The sequence below is a fragment of the Porites lutea genome, chromosome 12, assembly GCF_958299795.1.
Source record: "Porites lutea chromosome 12, jaPorLute2.1, whole genome shotgun sequence".
NCBI lineage: Eukaryota > Metazoa > Cnidaria > Anthozoa > Scleractinia > Poritidae > Porites > Porites lutea.
This window is the reverse complement of record NC_133212.1, coordinates 16,646,796-16,664,815: the sequence shown is the minus strand read 5'-3', so window position 1 is coordinate 16,664,815 and position 18,020 is coordinate 16,646,796. Positions and strand designations below refer to the sequence as shown.

At 39.0% G+C, this 18,020-nt stretch overlaps 1 pseudogene; it reads left to right on the top strand.

Moving 5' to 3' along the window:
- Positions 1-460: 460 nt before the first annotated feature.
- LOC140921504 (tetratricopeptide repeat protein 28-like) lies at positions 461-13,487 on the top strand (annotated as a pseudogene).
- The last annotated feature ends 4,533 nt before the right edge of the window (positions 13,488-18,020 follow it).

Genomic DNA, 18,020 nt, shown 5'->3' with positions numbered 1-18,020 from the left:
TCAATAAAAACTCTGCCACATGACAATCACTTGGGCTGAGATAATAGCATTTGGTAGAATCGTTTCCTTGGGAATCTCCCTGTTCAATTACATCATCGACTTCTAATTTTTCTGAGAATCATTTATCGTACCAAGCATTCTAATAGGGCAATAATTAAAGATCGGGTTTCCACAAAAGGATAGGCGATGCATGTATGGTAAGCTCAACTGTACCCTGCTAGGAGAGGTCTCTCACGGCCAGAAAAAAATATAGGAAAAGGGAGAGACCTCTGTCGGCCCCCGAGGCGTTTTCTATCACTCATTTTTGAAACCTTCAGCAACGTTTTAGTCACGTGCCACACAACTTACAGAACCGGTTTGAACGATAATAACTGTGGGCTCAAAACGTTCCAGCACACAGTCTCAACAGGGCACGAGCATTCCATTCGACGAAACCGGTTTTGACTTCCCACCTTGAGTGTGTTCGGCGGCTACGGTAAAAGAACGCGTCGAAGCCTTTCCCTTTCCTCCCCTTCTTCTCTTGTCGTAAGAAACTTTTGATTATAGTGAGGAAGCTCAAGAGCGCTAACATGGAATATCTAATTAAAAAACACCAGTGTCCTGCTATAGATGGGCTCCTTACGCTTCGTGATAAGCTTCCATGCCCGGAAGAAAATGTTATCGAGGACTTTACGGAGAAAATGGTCAAAACAAAAGAATTTTCGTTTCCCTGCCTCTTCGAAATAGCACAGGAGTATACAAATAGAAGTCTGCCAACAGCAGAACGACTTTGGGATAAACTAATTGGAAAGGCTGAGAACACGAAACCGCAAAAATTCATGATTATGAGCCAGCTTTTTCACGTTCAAGTTCGAACTGGGCCTTGGAATGTCGCTTTTGAAACAGCGAAGAAAATGTACGACGAAACAATGGAGTATTGCAAGGATCAAAGGAAGACAATCGAAGGTAGTAGTACCAATACTTCTTTCACTTTTCACTGACCAATTTACTTTAAAGTGGTGACAGGAGCAAACAACTGCGGGTATAACGGAAGAATATCGTGTAGTTTAAAATAGAAAAACGAGATAGAAGTTGAGTTTGTTACAAAAGGCTTGTTTACATGCCTTAGTGTAAATAACTACAGATGTTAAACAGAGCTAGAATGACGGGGCCGAGGCGAAATCGGCTTTGTTTACTGAAACAGCTTTATTTACATGCTAATGTACTTTTCTTAGAAATTCTCTTGGCCGGTTAGACTCTGCGTGTACGACAGCCCACACACTTGCTTGCTTTTCCTTAACTGAGACGTTTTACCGGTACCTCAAAACGTTTTCGCAAGCAGGTAAACGATAGAATAACGGAATCTGGCAAGTAAAAAGAAACATAAGAAGACAGAGAAAGGGGAAAAAAAGGAAAAATTCTGTTTCGTCCGTCTCCGCCACGTCAAGCTGCCGTTTTTACGCATACTATTACCCTTGTTCTAAAGCGGAGGGTGACGTTTCTGGCTTCATGAAGTAAATAATTGTCAGGTACATGAATGACCAATGAAAGTCATATAACTTGCTGAGCTTTTATTTTTAATTTATAGTCTCAATTATAGAACTGAAAAACGAAACTCGACTTCCATTTTCAGTTTTGAACACATACCAAGCTATCGAAAACATACAGAACTTCCGCTTTCGTTTTCTGTTTCTGAGTTCATACGGCACCTTATTACAGGCAACAACACGCTCGGGTAAATATATCCTAATGCCCCAATTGTTGCTTACTGGAAGGAAAAATCTCTAAAAGATTCTCATTAGAGCTAAAATTCCTCAATTCTTCGTTTTCACTGTCACGCAATAAACACGGCACAAAGAAATAAATTGGAAACCGTCCAATGGAAGAAGCCAAGGAAATGAAATTTATTAAATACTAAATACATAAACAATTTGTCGAAATCTCAGGTCTTTGTGGCCCATAGCCTGCGTAGCTGGCGGTATTGTGTAGTAGTCGAGTGAGATTTGGCGGCGGAGCTGTTGTAATGTAGTCGATTGTAGCCGTCACGAGCGTAGCCTCCCACGCAGGCGTTTTTAGGGGAGCTCGTTTTAGATCCCTTCCCACAAACGCCTGCTTAACCGAAGACAACATTCCTGGCTTAGCTTGGGAAAGGAATGTTGTCTTCGGTTGAGCAGGCGTTTGTCGAGAGGGATGAAAAACGAGCTCCCCTAAAAACGCCTGCGTGGGAGGCTCATCACGAGCGGCGAAGCCGCGAGAAATACCAACCGCCTCGTCCCTACTCCCTTTTTTCTGGAACACGGCTCCGCCGCCAAAACTTTAATCTCGCACCCACACAACACTGCCAACTACGCAGGCTATGTGGCCCACAGTTTCTGAGTTATTTGCCGAAACATTTCACGAACCTTCGTAGATCTTTGTATGGAGACGCCATATTGGTGGACAGAAATGTCCAGCAATAATTGGCCGCCGGAAATCAACAAAAACATCTGGAGTTCAATTTTTCTATAAAAGCTCTTTCTTTTCCCTCGAGAGCTAGCATACGTGCGCATAAACACATCTCTTAATACTTGAAATGGTTAAAATGCTGAAAATCAAGAGGAGAGACTTTTTTCCATGAGACAGCATTCCTATTTTGGTGTCACCCACTGCGAAAACTGGGAAGTTCATATTGCTGTATTTTCGAAACAAAACACGCTTCGGGAATGGAAACTTGTACAAAGATTTATTTTCTATTTATATCCAACCTAGTGTAAGGCAGGGGAATTCGTAAAACCTGGCTTTTTTGACTTTGCAATCTGATGACGTCACTGTGAAAACCATCAATTAACAACAACTTTTAAGGAGTTATACACGGTAAGGGTCGAGTGACAGTATTATTACTCTTTGATTTGCAAATTACACTGCCACGGTATGAACTTCACTCCAATAACTGAGTCTTAAGATTTATTTTAAATCAAGAATTGATAGCAATTTTTAAGGGCAAACTTGTTAAAAACCATCGTGAAGTTTAACAAGCATAGTTATGCAAATTTGCATAAGTTCACTTTCAGTTAGCATCTATTGTTTACCGCTAACAAAGGAACACGCGAATATTCAAGCGAAACGGATTGAAATGCCATACTTCTCACTGGTTATTTTGTATCACTGCGCTTTGATTTCCAGCGATAAAGTCACTTGCATTTGCTCGCCACCTCAGGAGCACAAACTGCTTACAGCAACTGACAAAGGAAACCACTTTTAATTGGTTTTCCGAAACCGGTCTTGCACTTTAAACAGTTCTCATCAGAACTCTATGGCTACCATTGACGATAATTTAGTCATTACCATGCTCGCCGAAATGAGAAACAGCCTAGCGCCGCTTATCTCACCAATCGAGCCAACGCTGAACAGCAACTCTGAGGCCTACTCTGGGACCTTAAGTCGCCTAAAATTACGGCGATTTAAGGCGACTTTAGGAAAATTTGGTCAAAATGTTGTGCGAATTTGGACGCCTTAAGGAGAAAAAGGTGAAAATGTTGCAGTTCATTTTTTATTTCAGTTAACTTTTGGTTTTCCTTTGTTTTAAATTCATTAGCATACATGACCATACACAGAAACAATGGAAAAATCAAAATTAACTGAAATAAAATTAATTACAACATATACAAAATTGAAATCTCCTGATAACACTTTCTCTCTAGGGACACAAATTTATGTCATAGTATAAGTTAATTCAGTCTTGAAGACATCTACGTTAGTCTTCCAAATTTTCAACAATCTCAGCTACCTAATATTTTGAACATTAAATATCAAGGTAGCTTTTGTGCTTGTGCTGCAGATGTATTCTAACCCTGGTTAGTAACATTTACGAAGCAGCAGTAATATTCTTGTTCTGGGCCCCAACGTACTCAAATAATTACCAGCATTTTGATTTTCCCTTCAACAAGATTGGCAAATGGACAATGACATTTTTGACAGTCCAGTCTTGGCATGTACTCAAATCCTCAGTACACACACGGGGGGACCAGAACTAGGATTGTGCCGCTGTTTTGCAGACAGACTTAACCCAGAGTTTAGTTCCATCTTTGGCACAGGCTAATATCAAGGGTGCAGTTTAGTGTTACATTAGCTGAGACAAAATCTGAGTTAGAAGCAACCAAAAGGGTAAATTTTCTCTTAGCCTTTAAATGCATTGTTTCACAATATAAGGGACAAGAAATCAATGGTTCCTGCATTTCTTTTTCCAAAAAATAAAACCCTAAAAGTACAGTATTTCAATACATCTCTGTAAAATACTGTAAGCTGGTTTGTTGCAAAAACTTTATATTGAAGTGTCTTTTTTTTCATAATTTGACAACAAACATTGAAGTAATAAAATTTAACACATCTAAAATCACTTATCGATATCACACATTATGGAAATGACGATCCCCATTGTATGTCTTGGCAGTTGCTCTGCCAATGTTTGTCCTCACACGTTTGGCTAAGAGGGTTATTTTCCAATTGAATTCAAAGTATAAAGTTGGTATATAGTTCTCAGCTCGCCGTATATAGAGCTATTTTGAGAAATGTTGTCTGATAAAGTGCACGCGACAACCCCGAAGGGTATTGTGGGTAGTTTTGAGTTCACTGTTCTTCAAAAATTTCAAAAACGAAGCCCAGTTTTACGCACCTTCGATGTACAAAGCTTGAATTTCTGTCTGGAAGGGAAGACCTGAAGAGACGACTGTACAAGCTAAGCTAATAAAGTGTTCAAGTTTATAAGAGTGATTGTGTTTCTGTCAATGATAGATGGATATAATTCGACGGTGAATACAGACCAGAGGTTATGTGCTGGAGAAATAACTTATGATTGGTTGCTCTTAAAATTTGGGTCGGTAATTTACATGGACATTTTTTTCGATAGACCTTTAGGCTTGTATTAACTTGTTTGCCCTACTTACCAGAAACTTTAATGTTGTGGCGGCAAAAATCTGTTGTGGTTCAATTTTACCCTTGTTTAAAATATTATTTTCTTTTCTTTCAAAATCATTATCATACATTACCATGCCCAAAAAGGAAAGAAAAGAAAATTTAAACCGAGAATAAAACTAAACTACAACATATCCATAAGCCCATTTGACATTTATTTCAGATAAAAATAATTAAAAATTTCACATTTCGGTTTCAACTATTCATCAATTTGTGTACCTGTAAATCCATGGTCAAATCAAACAAACATAATTTTTGAAAATACATACCCCGTCTTCCAGGATTTGTTTCAGTTTTTGATGAAAGTGTGAATCTACCCCTATTAAAGTATGTTCTGATTCTTCAACATATAATTTAGGTTTCAACATCGATCGATATCGGGCTTACTTTAGACATTCCTTGCGTTTTTAGGGGAAATCAAATTTCCCATAAAACTAATAAGACCTGAATAAGTTCTTTTTGGAGCCAAACCTTTTTTAATTCCCGGCTCAAGAAAGGATCTCCTTTCTATTTTTTGTTGGGTTTTGCCATACATTTGGTCCGGTTAATCGTGAGGTCTCCACAAAGAACGTGCAAGTTGAGGGTAAGCTTTGTGATGAGATCAAACCTTCTGCTTCAGTCGCTGAGGAGTTACAAAAAAAAGTGACACAAGCAGAAGCCTGGAAAAGGGAAAATCTTTCGTTAATTATATTCTGTCTCCACTAGCGATGAGCCGCTGTTTTTTAATTATTTTTGTTTTCTTTGTTTTCGCTGCTTGCAAATTTAATTCGGTCTCATATATGCATACTGGTCATATTGACTTTATCGTTGATGTAGCAAAGGACTAACCAAGCGAAACATGTTACACCAACAACTGTGGTCACTCTATAACGTTTTTTCGACAGAAAATTAAACATAAATACATCAATAAACAATAAACAACATGAAAAGAATGAATTCGAAGCAGTACCTTTCATTTCGCTGGCAGAAAAAATGATAGTCAGTGATTTTGATTGTACACGCATTTTTTCAGCAGAAGAGCTGCTATTCAACGCCTCCCTAAATTTAGGGTCAATACACCGTCTACGAAAAGAACTTAACACAGCCGAACATTTTTACAAAAAGGCCATGGAATCTGCCACCCTCATGAAAGACCTTGACAGAGAGATGCTTGCTAAAATACATCTGGCGCTCTGTTTGTTAGATCGTGGAGAGTTAAAAGAAGCCATGGAAAACTACTTCAAAGAGCTTATGATTTCCAAATCCAACATGAGCAACTACACAAAAACACTTTTTCTTCAGTATTATGGTAACGCCTGCAGATCCGCTGCAGACTGGGGACGAGCTAAAGAATACCTTCGTGAAGCTTTGCACTTAGCAAAACAATTGAAGGACGCTGGGCTTGTGTCAAGTTGCTGTGGGGATCTTGGTAACGTCTTTAGATCTGAAGGAAGGTAATCATTCAGTCGAGTTAATATTTATAGCTAACGCTTTTTACCTTCTCCTAACCCCCAGTTGCTTCATTTGGCAACATTACAGCTCCCTGCCCCCCTTCCATACCTTGACCGATCATCACCGTCACCGTCATCAACTGAAATACCCTCTGACAAAACCAATATGCGCAATAAACGAATGAATGAGTCAATGAATGAAAAAATGAAACTTAACGTGTCTGTAAGATGTAGCTGAGGGAAAATGCCCCCTCTACTAATTGAGGAATTGTAACTAACATCGAGGTCTATGAATGAAAATTATACGATGGTTGCGTTCGACGATAAGAGAACGGAACTCCTAATGTTAGCAGCTAAGTCTCTTACGGTCGGAGATTTATCGAAATATGTCTTTTTGTAGGTACTGGGATGCAGAGCAACTTCATGGAACACATTGCAACATTGCTCTAAAGAGAGGAGATATACATGGCCTTGCCATCGCTTGCGGTAATATCGGTTTCTTGAAATTTTATAATCCCCAAGAGGCCGACGCTTCTGTGGTTTATCAGTTCATTGAATACTCGCTAGCAGGACAGCTTGGTGATTTTGCAAGAATGGGAATAGCCTTCAACAAAATTGGCAAGCTGTACACGACGTTAGGGTATGGCATCTGTTCTTCCTAAGTCTTCATTATTATAAAACAGGACCATGATAGTTATCCTTCACTTAGCAAACCCTACTTATCACAAAACAAAACTAACCAACTAACAGAAACAATAAAAAGCAAAAACAAGAACACAACGGAAAGAAAAAAAAACAACAACAACACCAAAACAAAAAAAAGGAAAAAACAAAACTCAGAATTCATTTTACCAGCATGTATTTATTTTACTTTCTGTCCACTGATACACGGAAATTTGCACATGTGCTATGATATATCGGTGAAGATCAAACATTTACTTTTGGCGCCAGGAACATGAATGCAAACTAAGAGTTGCGGCTCACCTGATTATTCAAAATATATGAGAAAAAGTGGCGCATTGTTAATTTGTTTAAATGTAAATTTATATTTCTTATTATTATTATGTAGATTTATATGTACATGCTATTTCTTTTTTAAAATTATTATTTTCTTAACAGTTATTACGACCCAGCCACAGAGTTGTTTCAAGTCGCTCTTGATACAGCACGGAAAGCTGGGAATGTTGCCGGTGAGGGAATGGCCTGGGGAAATCTTGGCAACGTATATAGAGCATTAGCACAGTTTAAAAAAGCAATTGAATGTCATTTGAAGTACCGAGATAATGCTCAAAGACGACTGGACGTCGGTGGGGTGGCTATCATGCAACATCAACTTGCCATGGATTGTTTTCTCAGTGGAAATTTACCAGAAGCGGAAAAATCAATCATCGATGCTTTTCAAACTTTGGAGTCGATACGCTCCCAGATTGGAAAGGAAGATCAGTCAAAGCTTTCTAACTTTGAAAAGAACTAAGCCGATGCTTGTAACTTGTTGCAAATGGTGTTAGTGGCTCAGAAGAAGTATAAAGAGGCGTTTGTATTTGCTGATGCCAGTCGCGGAAGAGCACTAGCCGAAATTGTTCGGAATCGGCTATGGGGCTCCATTTCCTCGCTAACAGACATAAACTGCCTGCGTGAAGAGTTTACTACTCAGTCATTCCAAAGTCTTCTGCAAGTTAGCCGCAAGCTTTCTACGGCCTTGGTCATGTATTCTTTGGTTAAGGAATTTGATCGCACTGGGGCAATCTTCAATTGGGTGTATGCTTGGGTGTTACACCCGACGGGGAGTTTAGATTTCAGCAAAACTCCTCTCCAAAGTGGAACAGATTTTAAGGTTGAAGTAAACGATGAATTTATTTTTAAACTTAGGAGCTTAATGGCTCAACAATCTCAACGGGAAGAGCTTAGCCAGTTTATGTCATGCAAGAATACTCTTCATTTGCCTTTAGATGGACAACAAGTGCAGCCTAGAACCAATATTCAAACTGATGAGGTGCTAGAATCACTTAGGGGACTTGACCTGTTTCCAGGGTTCAAACGTGAATCTAAAGACAATGGTAATTCGTTCTTCTACCACCCTCAATGGGATTGTCCGGCTGATCGTAAAACAGACTCTGAAACGGAGAAGGGTAGGCAAGATCCCCTGCAATCAAGTTGTAATAACGATTTGGAAGGCAATCATCCTGGATCTGATCACACAGATTTGAATTCTGGTGAAACAAGCCAAAAGTCTTGCATCACTCAAAGTGAAACCAAAGCTCAAAAAGGCCAAAATGTTGCAGCTTTCTTGACTCGTGGCAACGACGATTCACCACCAACGACGCAGGAAACCTGTAATGACCTCAATAACGACCCTGTTTTGGCACCATGGCAGCCAATGCTTTGCCAGCTGTACAAAATACTTATAGCCCCTATTGCAAACGTTCTTCCGCGAGAGGATAAAAAGACACGAATTATTTTCATTCCTCAGGATTTCTTGCTGAAAGTTCCCTTTGCTGCCCTGCGGGAAGACGCAAATCATCTATATTTAATGGAAAACTATGTCATTTCAACCAGCCCGTCAATCCATTTGCTTGAACTAAGCAGTGCAATTTGCAAGAGCTCTGAAGACAACGCGTCTTTAGAGTTAAGCCTTCTGGCCGTCGGAAACCCCAAAATGCCCTTTGAAAGGTATTTGCAGCTTCCCTTTGCTGAACGCGAAGTACACCTGATTAGCAAGATAATAAATTCAGAAGCTTCAGATGTGTTAACGGGAGAAAAGGCCAAGAAGAGGAATGTGGTTGCTGCCATGCCTATGCATACAATTCTGCACTTTGCTACTCACGCTGTTGTTGAAAACGTGGATTCCCACGGTGATTTTAGCATGCCAGGCTTTATCGTCCTGGCGAAGTCCGACAGTAACTGCGATGGTATTCTCAAGGCCGAAGAAGTAAGAGAGATGAAACTTAACGCCGAACTGGTAGTACTAAGTTGCTGTGAAACTGGACTGGGTAAAGTGACAGGAGACGGCATATTGGGTGAGCTATTACGGTTAATTTCATTATTATTTATATAATTTTCAGTACAATTTATCACGCTATTACAGCAAGGAGCCCAAAAGTTTGACCTCCCTTAATTAACTCACATTTTCCCATCCAGACATTAACCAATCAGAAGTCGAGGACAGTTTCCAGCTGGCTTCTGATTGGATTAAATCTGTACGAAAGAGTGTGAATAAATCAAAAGCGGTCACATTTTTGGGCTCCTTGCTGTAATCAAGACTGTTTCAAGTGTCATTTTTAATGTAAATACGGAATTCACTCCATCGGATTTTTTCTGGCACTCAATTGGCCACCTGGAATGTCTGTTTACATATTCATAAGAGTAATAAATCAAATAAAACAGTTTCTACTTGAGATCACCCCTTTTCTGTCGAGAGATCGAGGGCCTCTCATAATCAAAGCGTCCATGTTAAACAATTTTTTCCCTGTTATAAGCGCTATGAGTATCTTGCCAGTGACTGCCATTACTTTTGGAGTTAGCGGTTTCAATTGAAACTCGAATACATGTCAAGTGGTCCAATCTCCTGTGAGCAGGCTCACTGAACACAGTACTCATGAAGCAAACCCTTAGTTACAATAATTTTCGAGCAGTTTATCTTAAGAACCTAAAACGTTTGCTTATTTGGATGAGCACTGCCTCGTTGCCATGGTAATCCGACAGTCTAAAAAGAAGGATTCAAACTTTGATTGTGCTTATTTATGTTAAACTCTATCGCTAGAAATCGGGGGAAACAGGTCTCACAAATGTATACGTGTAAAACAAAAATAAGGGATATAATGACTAAAACAGTACTGTGTCTGTTTCAATGCAGTTAGGAACATCTAATCTTAATATGAATATCTATATAAAGGAAATTGAACTTCTTTATATACTCTCAAGAAAAATTGTGCCTTGAAAATCAGTTTTCTTCCTTTCGCTGAAAACGAATTAAACGAAAAATATAACCCACCACCCCACAAGCGTGACCCATACTCTCTTGTCACCTAGTTAAGAAACCTTTTCTAAAAATGTGTGACTAATGGACGCGAGTCGCGGGTTTTATGTCGCGGGTGTAGTTGGGAAGTCGTGGGTGAGGGTTGGATGTCGCAGGTGGGAAAAATTCAAGTTACAGAATTCTAATTTGAATTCACGCAAAATCATTTTACCCACCCGTAAAATCAAAATCCGCACCCGCGAATTCTAACCCGCACCCTTGACATACAACCTGCGACCCCCGACACGCTACCATTATTCAAACTCCTTCTGAGAACATTGTAGGCTAAACGTTCTCTTGATCCATTCTAAAATACTGTCTTCTGTTTCAAGGTCTCGCACGTGCGTTTCTAGCATCAGGTGCAGCTTGTGTGATTACAACCCTATGGAAAATTGACGATCAATCCGCCTCTGAACTCATGGCAGCATTCCACCAAGAATACAAGTCTTCCCGTGATGCAGCGTCATCGCTACAGAGAGCCATGAATATTCTGCAATCAAAGGATGACACCAAAAGTCCTCAGTACTGGGGCGCTTTCTCCATAGTTGGCACTACTGGATTTGGAAGTGGCTCGGGATGACTTTGCCCAGACTAACCCTTCTCTGGGAGGCGTACAAGTTTAGCTTACTGGCAGTACCCACACTGAGTTATTGTAGTGGATAAAGTGTTTGAAGGAATTATCTGATATAAACTAAAAAATTATATTTTTCAATCGTCATCACGCGGTATTAAAGATAACCTATTACTCTCAGTAACCTCCACACTGGAAGGGTCTGATAGCTGGTATTTACATGTAAATCAGCAGTCTTATCAAAGTACACAATTTTCTTGGATCTCAACAAGACATTTGGCACCATGAATCATGAAATTATTTTAGCAAAAAAACAAAATTACACTCTAATACGGAGCAGCTAATTGCTGGCTTATTTCTACTTAAATGTTTGCAGTTAATTACCGTTATAAATACCTTACTGGTATTTAATTTAATGGGTCTTTATTCGAAAAAAGTTTAACATAACGTTTCCATGACACCATGACATCATTAGCAAGTGACAAAGATAAAAACTAAAAACTGACCTTATATATACGGATTAAAGTGATAAAACAAACTAGAAAACAAAAGTAACATGTTTGTAAAGGTAAATGAAAATCGTATTTATTAGGTCAGTTTTTAGTATTTATCTTTGTCATTTGATAATGATGTCATGGTGACATCGAAACATTGTTTTAAACTTTTTTCGCTTATCTTTATTTTTAGGTGTTTAACAAAATTTAATTTGATTACTATCATCATTTTTGTTTATCTATTTATTTACTTATTTATTTTTTTGGGAGGAGGAGGCATGTTGAAATGAATGACAAAGAGATTGACTGGAAAGAAAATAAGCCTTGAACTAAAGTTAGCCTGAGCGGCCTGGCCACAACAGAAACATTTACAAACCATTTGATCATTGACCTCATAGTATTTATTGGAACAACAAGCTTAGATAGTTAGTACTTAATGTTATTGTTTTTTTTTTACAATTAAGCTTGCATACATGCAAGCTTACATAATAGTACAGACAACTGGAACTTTTCAGTGACATTTTTCTCAAAACCATTTCATTGCAGTTTTCATTATTGTAATCAGTTGTTGAAATGTTAGTGAATTGATCAGTGTAAAATGCAGACTGCGGACTGCAGGCTGCGGACCAGGGGTAAAATGCAGACTGTGTGTAAAATGCAAACTGCAGACTGAGAGTAAAACGCAGGCTGGGGTAAAATGCAGAGCGAGCATAAACTGGATGTAATTGTGGAAGGGTTTAGGGGAAAAAAAATCCCGCAAATACATTTAAAGGAACACTTTCTTGACGACATCTGCATTCACAAATCCACTCCTTTCTTCTCTGGAATGTCGTCGACGACCCAAAAACATAACCGCAATCTTGAACCTTTTTTTCTGTCCGAGAGACCTCACGCTTCCAGGGACCGTGAATTGGTACAACACCACAATGTTTACGCTGAAATGAAAGCTGCTGACCCAAAATACTGTACAGGAAGAATTATGGTGACAAAAAAGGGAGTAAATCATTCCAACAACAAAGAAAGATGTTCTGCAGGAAATTTGGATGACCTTTTATGAAAGTATTGCAAATCAAGGTACGCAGCCGTAAGCTGTTCGGATGTTCATTGAAACTAAACTGGCGAATGGGCAATGCACTTCGACTAGCAAGCAAAGTGTGTAACTGATACCGGGTAGCTATTTCACCGATTTTGAGAAGAAGGAGCACAAATGCTCAAAAAAAGTCTACAGTCTTTATTCTGCATTTTGCACCAAGCCTGCATTTTACCCCTGGTAGCTGCAGTCCGCAGTCCGCGTTTTACATTGACTGGTTAGTACTGGTAAATCATAAATTAATGTAACGTTGTGAATTTGTTTACCGCACAAAATAATGTAAGTGGCTTACAATAAAAGCACAATTATGTTGGAAGCAAACGAGTGGATCAAGAAAAATTATCCATACTCCCCTCAGTGAAGGTCTTCAGGTTTCCCCCAACTCTTTTGCAAATTCCAGTCTACAGGGTGCAAAGAAAGCCATTTTTGCAGCTTGCCATTCGGGCAAGCTGAAGCTAGCATTTACTAGCTAATGTCATTTCAACTAGCCCCCAAAATTTTTTGAGGAGCAGAATTGATTTCACAGTTCTTCTGTAAGTTCAATACCTCAAAATACTTCACTTGCCCATTGGGCAAGTTAAGAACAGAATTCACTAGCCTGATAGTAAAATCCACTAGCCCCAGGCTATCGGACACTGCTTTCTTTGCACGCTGCAGTCTACGTTCATACTTTCTATTCAAAATTTGGCTTTTTTGACCATCCTCCTCATGAAATGAGTCCAATGACCCTTCTTGGGGTGGGTATGGATATTTTGTGGAATCACACAAAATAGATGGTGGAAGACTCTGTCCATCACATGATTTAGCCAAAGGGCACAAAATTTTGAAAGAAATACTCGTTTGAGTAGTATCACTAGCCTGCTGCATGGCAAAACAATCATGTACGTGCACAGGTGGCCCAAGTTTGAAATATGATTATCGGCACTTTTGCATAATGTTCAAAATATAATGCATCAGTCAATTCTACCTGCACCCAGCCCTCCCCTGGGCTGACCCCTTTTTTTGCATGGGATGGCAAATTCCCGGGGGTGGGGACTCTTGAGCTGTCAAATTCCCGCAGTGGGGATGAAAAAAGAGGGCAAATGCCCCGTCCTCCGTCAACACTGCAACATTTTCCATGATCGCACAGTCGAAAGTGTCATTTTAAGCATGTTAATGTGCAATTTTTTGTTTCAATTAACGTCTTCCTTGTAATAGCGCTAGGATCCTAATTAAGACTTCACGCTGTGACAACATTCTCCAGTTTATGGTTTTAGTATTGATAAAAATTATTGACATTTAAATTAATAGAGCACTGTTAAGTTATATGTTATGAATAGTTTTATGAATATGAAAGGATGTTCTTCAAAAAATATCAACAGAAATTTGATTCAATAACCAAAAAACGTTGATTCACATCGATAGCTCCAATTTCACTATGTAATTCTGTAATTCTGGCAATGAAGAAATGCATGCATAAAATCAAGAACATGCCTTTACAACCCTTTACAATTTATTGCTATCCTTGACAGATGAGCCAATGTGCTTGTTTTCCAGTAAAACCTTCTGTGTAGTTATATTCTAATAGGAAACCGCATGTGTGTCGAAAGCTCGGGAATGGCCCTGGGGTTGGCAAATGCCCCGCAGTAGCCACTTGGGGGGGTGGGGGGGGGGGGGGGACAATCCGGAAGTCAGAAAATTGCACATCTTTTATGAAACAAGTTATTACCTACAAAAAGCTAATCTTAAATGCATCCTACTCTACTGCATGAAATGAACATAACAACTGAGCTTACAATGTAAGCTTAAGTTCTCGGATGATCCAAACAACGCACAGTAGTTTGATCTAAAAGAACACAGAAAACTTACCTGAAAACGCAAAGCACTGTTCCTTCCAATATTTGCTCTCATAAATACGCGAACGGATGATTTTTCTGACAATATCAGGGCGGATAAAGGTTGGGCGGTGAAACGAGCGTTCCGCTCTTCATTTAATGTGTGATGCGGAGTAGGACTGGCACGAGCGCTCTTTCCGCGCTTCCGGTGCGCTTGAAGGCCGGCGAAATTTTACTTTTTGCAAACCGGAAATCCTATTTTCTTTCTGTAATTTCAGGCTACAATGTTAAAAAGATAAATTTGTTTGATAACAATATCAATAAACAGTTTCATATGTTTGTGTTTGTGTGCCTGTAAGTCAAACTTGTTGGTCGTATAATGCCAAAATTTGAGTTTAATTTGAAAGTGTTGAATACCTCCTCCTTCCATTAAATATCACCTAATCGTCTTTCGCCGTTTCGTTTGCAAAAGCTTAACACTTCTTAACCTCAATTTTTACATATGTTAAAGAAGGATTAATTTTATATAACATAACAAAAAATTAGATTGATATATATTGATATAGTGGCGTTGTACTTCTTCAAACTTTGCTTCTCGGGTGCAACGCGCAATGGCGATTAGCGCAATGCGTTGCAAATCCGGCAACCACATGTAAACAAAATTTATTGAGGTTAGTTGTAAGGTTTTTTCTCCGTTTTTCTCTCTAAAACAAAACAAGGTAAACAGAAAAAACTGAGGTGAAACTAATTTTGAAGTTTCGAAGAAACAGGAAGACGTCTGAGATGTTTTTTTCAAAATTAAAAAGAAGGATGATGGTGATTGAAATTAGCATAATTTCACCTTGCACGAGCTGCGCGCATTTATAAAATGCACGTCATCTAGTTATGAATCACACGATCTGCTGTCTTTTAGTTTTGCCATGGATGACATTTTCCTTCGTGTTTTTGACGGCACTTAGTCAGTTTTTGTTTTGGAATAACATCGACATTGGCAAGTAGTAGAACGAAAATATAATTCAGTGGTAGAGTCATGGAAGTAATCAGAGAAACCCTTTGAAAGAGATGTTTGTCTACTCCAACTAAATCTCCCGCGAAAAATAGCAACATTTGGCTCTCGGAGACAGCGTACCAGCACAAAGGAACGAGGAAGAAGTGCAAGAAAACAAATCAAGCTGCCATAATTCAGTGACAGCGGCAGTGTCTAATGGACAAACCACATTGCAAGCCCTGACTGAAGTCGAAAACAAGCGACATTTCTAAGCAGAGTCCCAGTCCACTGCATCGCACCTTTTTGCTCGGACGCGCTCGTTTCACCGCCCAACCTTTATCCGCCCTGGACAATATATTGGGGATTGGTTCCCTTCACCGTTTGGCGTCCGAAACCGTGTGGTTCGCCATCTTGGATTTGAAAACAGATTCCAGGCTTCTCTACCGGTACTCTATGATAATCATATATGACGTATCGGTCCTCCGCAGTCCGCTGGATGCAGAGTGCAGATCGTGAGGAAGCACCAAGACCCAGTCCAACAGAAAAACAAAAACTGAGAGTTCAATGGAAACACGCAGTTCCTAATACTCTAAGGTAAAGTTTAGTTTTAACAGATGATTTGTTTCTCGGTACACAACGCCAACAAGGGCAACACTGATACCCTATTTAAGGATGGAGATCCTTAAAGCCCCTCCCTATTGGGCGGCACATACCCCTCCCCCTTGGGATTTTAACCCAATGAGTCATGATACCTGCAAGAATTTTCACCAAGATTCATGAGTCGCATTTAAGTGAAACAATTTCTTAGGAATTTTTAAGGTATTAACGTCTTCCCAGGGGAAAATGAAGACAATGCTTACATCTTCTTTTTTTTCTTTTTCTCGTGGGGGGAGGTTGCAATCAAGGTCTATTATGAGTGACGTGCAAATGGCGAATTGCCAACGCTAACTGAATGCAATTTCATTGAATCTTGTATTTGGCAGTGCGGAACTTGGAATATAGTCCACCCCTTAAGAGTCAAGAGGTCGACGAAAACGGTCTTTTGGAGTAACAGAAGAAAATTCATTTTCCATTTCTTCATGATTTTGTTACCCCATTGGTACAGGCTTGGATTCTGAATTTCATGCTGTGGATTCCAGATTCCAGGCGCTGTCCAGGTACAGTATTTAACAATTATTCCTCAAGCCCGAATGGCCTCTTAGTCAATAGCCCATGAGGCCTTCGGCCTCATGGGCTATTGACTTAGAGGCCATGAGGGCGAGAGAATAATTGTTTTAGTAAAATCCAACTAGTTGGTCAAAAATATCGCTACAAAACAACTTTAGCTAGCAAAACGCGATTCAGCCGCCATTGTTTGGGTTTTCAAAGCTGGCGCTTTTCGCTACTAGTGGGCTATATAACATATAGCCTAGTAGTAGCTCAACCAAACAGAACGCAGCATTGACAATAGACCACCAGTTGGATTTTACTAATGAAAGATAGACAGGAGGCCGGAGAAATAGAAATTATTTAGATGCCGTTGAAGGCTTGTTTCCAGACTCCGCTTTGTCGTTATCAGCGTTTTTTTACGCTTTCATCGTGATTCTTCTTGATTAACTGCACGTACGTTCTATAAAAACAATAATAACTTATTAATTATGAATGGTACTTTGACTCTGACAAAACGCCCAATTTTTATACTACACTTGAGAAAAAAAGAAATTAACTTGTTTTTGCTTTTGTTTGTGTATTTGTTTTTGACGAGAGGGATGTTTCTTTAGTTGTCTTTGATTTCCTCTGTATTCAGCATCCCTCCCTAATAGTCTAAAATGCATTTAGTTGTATTCAACTATTGGCTAATCAAATTACGCTTGTCATTGTTCTTTTTTTCTCTATCTTTCCTTTTTTTTTTTGCATTGTAGTTGTTTAGTTGAAGACAGCAGCAATAGATTCTTACCGGAGGCTAAAACAGATCAAATAACATGAAAAATCGCTTATATTTTTGGTGAATAAGGAAATAAAAAACAATGCAAGAAACCAAAAACACACGGCCCTCAGAGCTTCAGCCCCCTAATGTATGTTTGTGTTTCGAATCGAAGAAATGAATGGACAAAATAAATTGGTTTGTTTGTAGGTTTTTCTCTTTTTGGTCAAGATCACATTTCCGCTGTTTCTTCAGTTTTATCTTTTTTTGCTAATGATTCACTTTTTTAGAGATCAGTTCATTGAAATCGCTGGTTGATATAAAGATCGTGCGGCTTTGCTGTTCCGTACAACTGAACGCCCCCAGTAGAGGTTAAAAAATCTTCAAATATTGGCGAGATCACAATTGAGTGTTATTAATTATGAATAGCGTTTAATTCAAATCACACAAAATTTATAAAATTCAAAATTGTATTTCAAAAACAGTGAAACAAAATGCAAATATCTTTGAGAATTAAAATAATCAAAAAAATAGTTTTTAAGACTGTCTAAGAGAGCTGCTACTTTCAATTAATGAAATCAGCAGGGAAATAACTGCAAGGAGTATCGAAGTGTATAATTGAAGCGCTTTTTGGCTTGTTTATTTCATGTTCTGTAATACGCAAAGTACTCACAATAAATTTGAAATGGTAGCTGTTCCTTAATACCAACAGAATCATGGTCAGTCATAATCGTCATAACGTACGGTTGTTAACGCTATTATTCACCACAATAATCAACAGTTTAC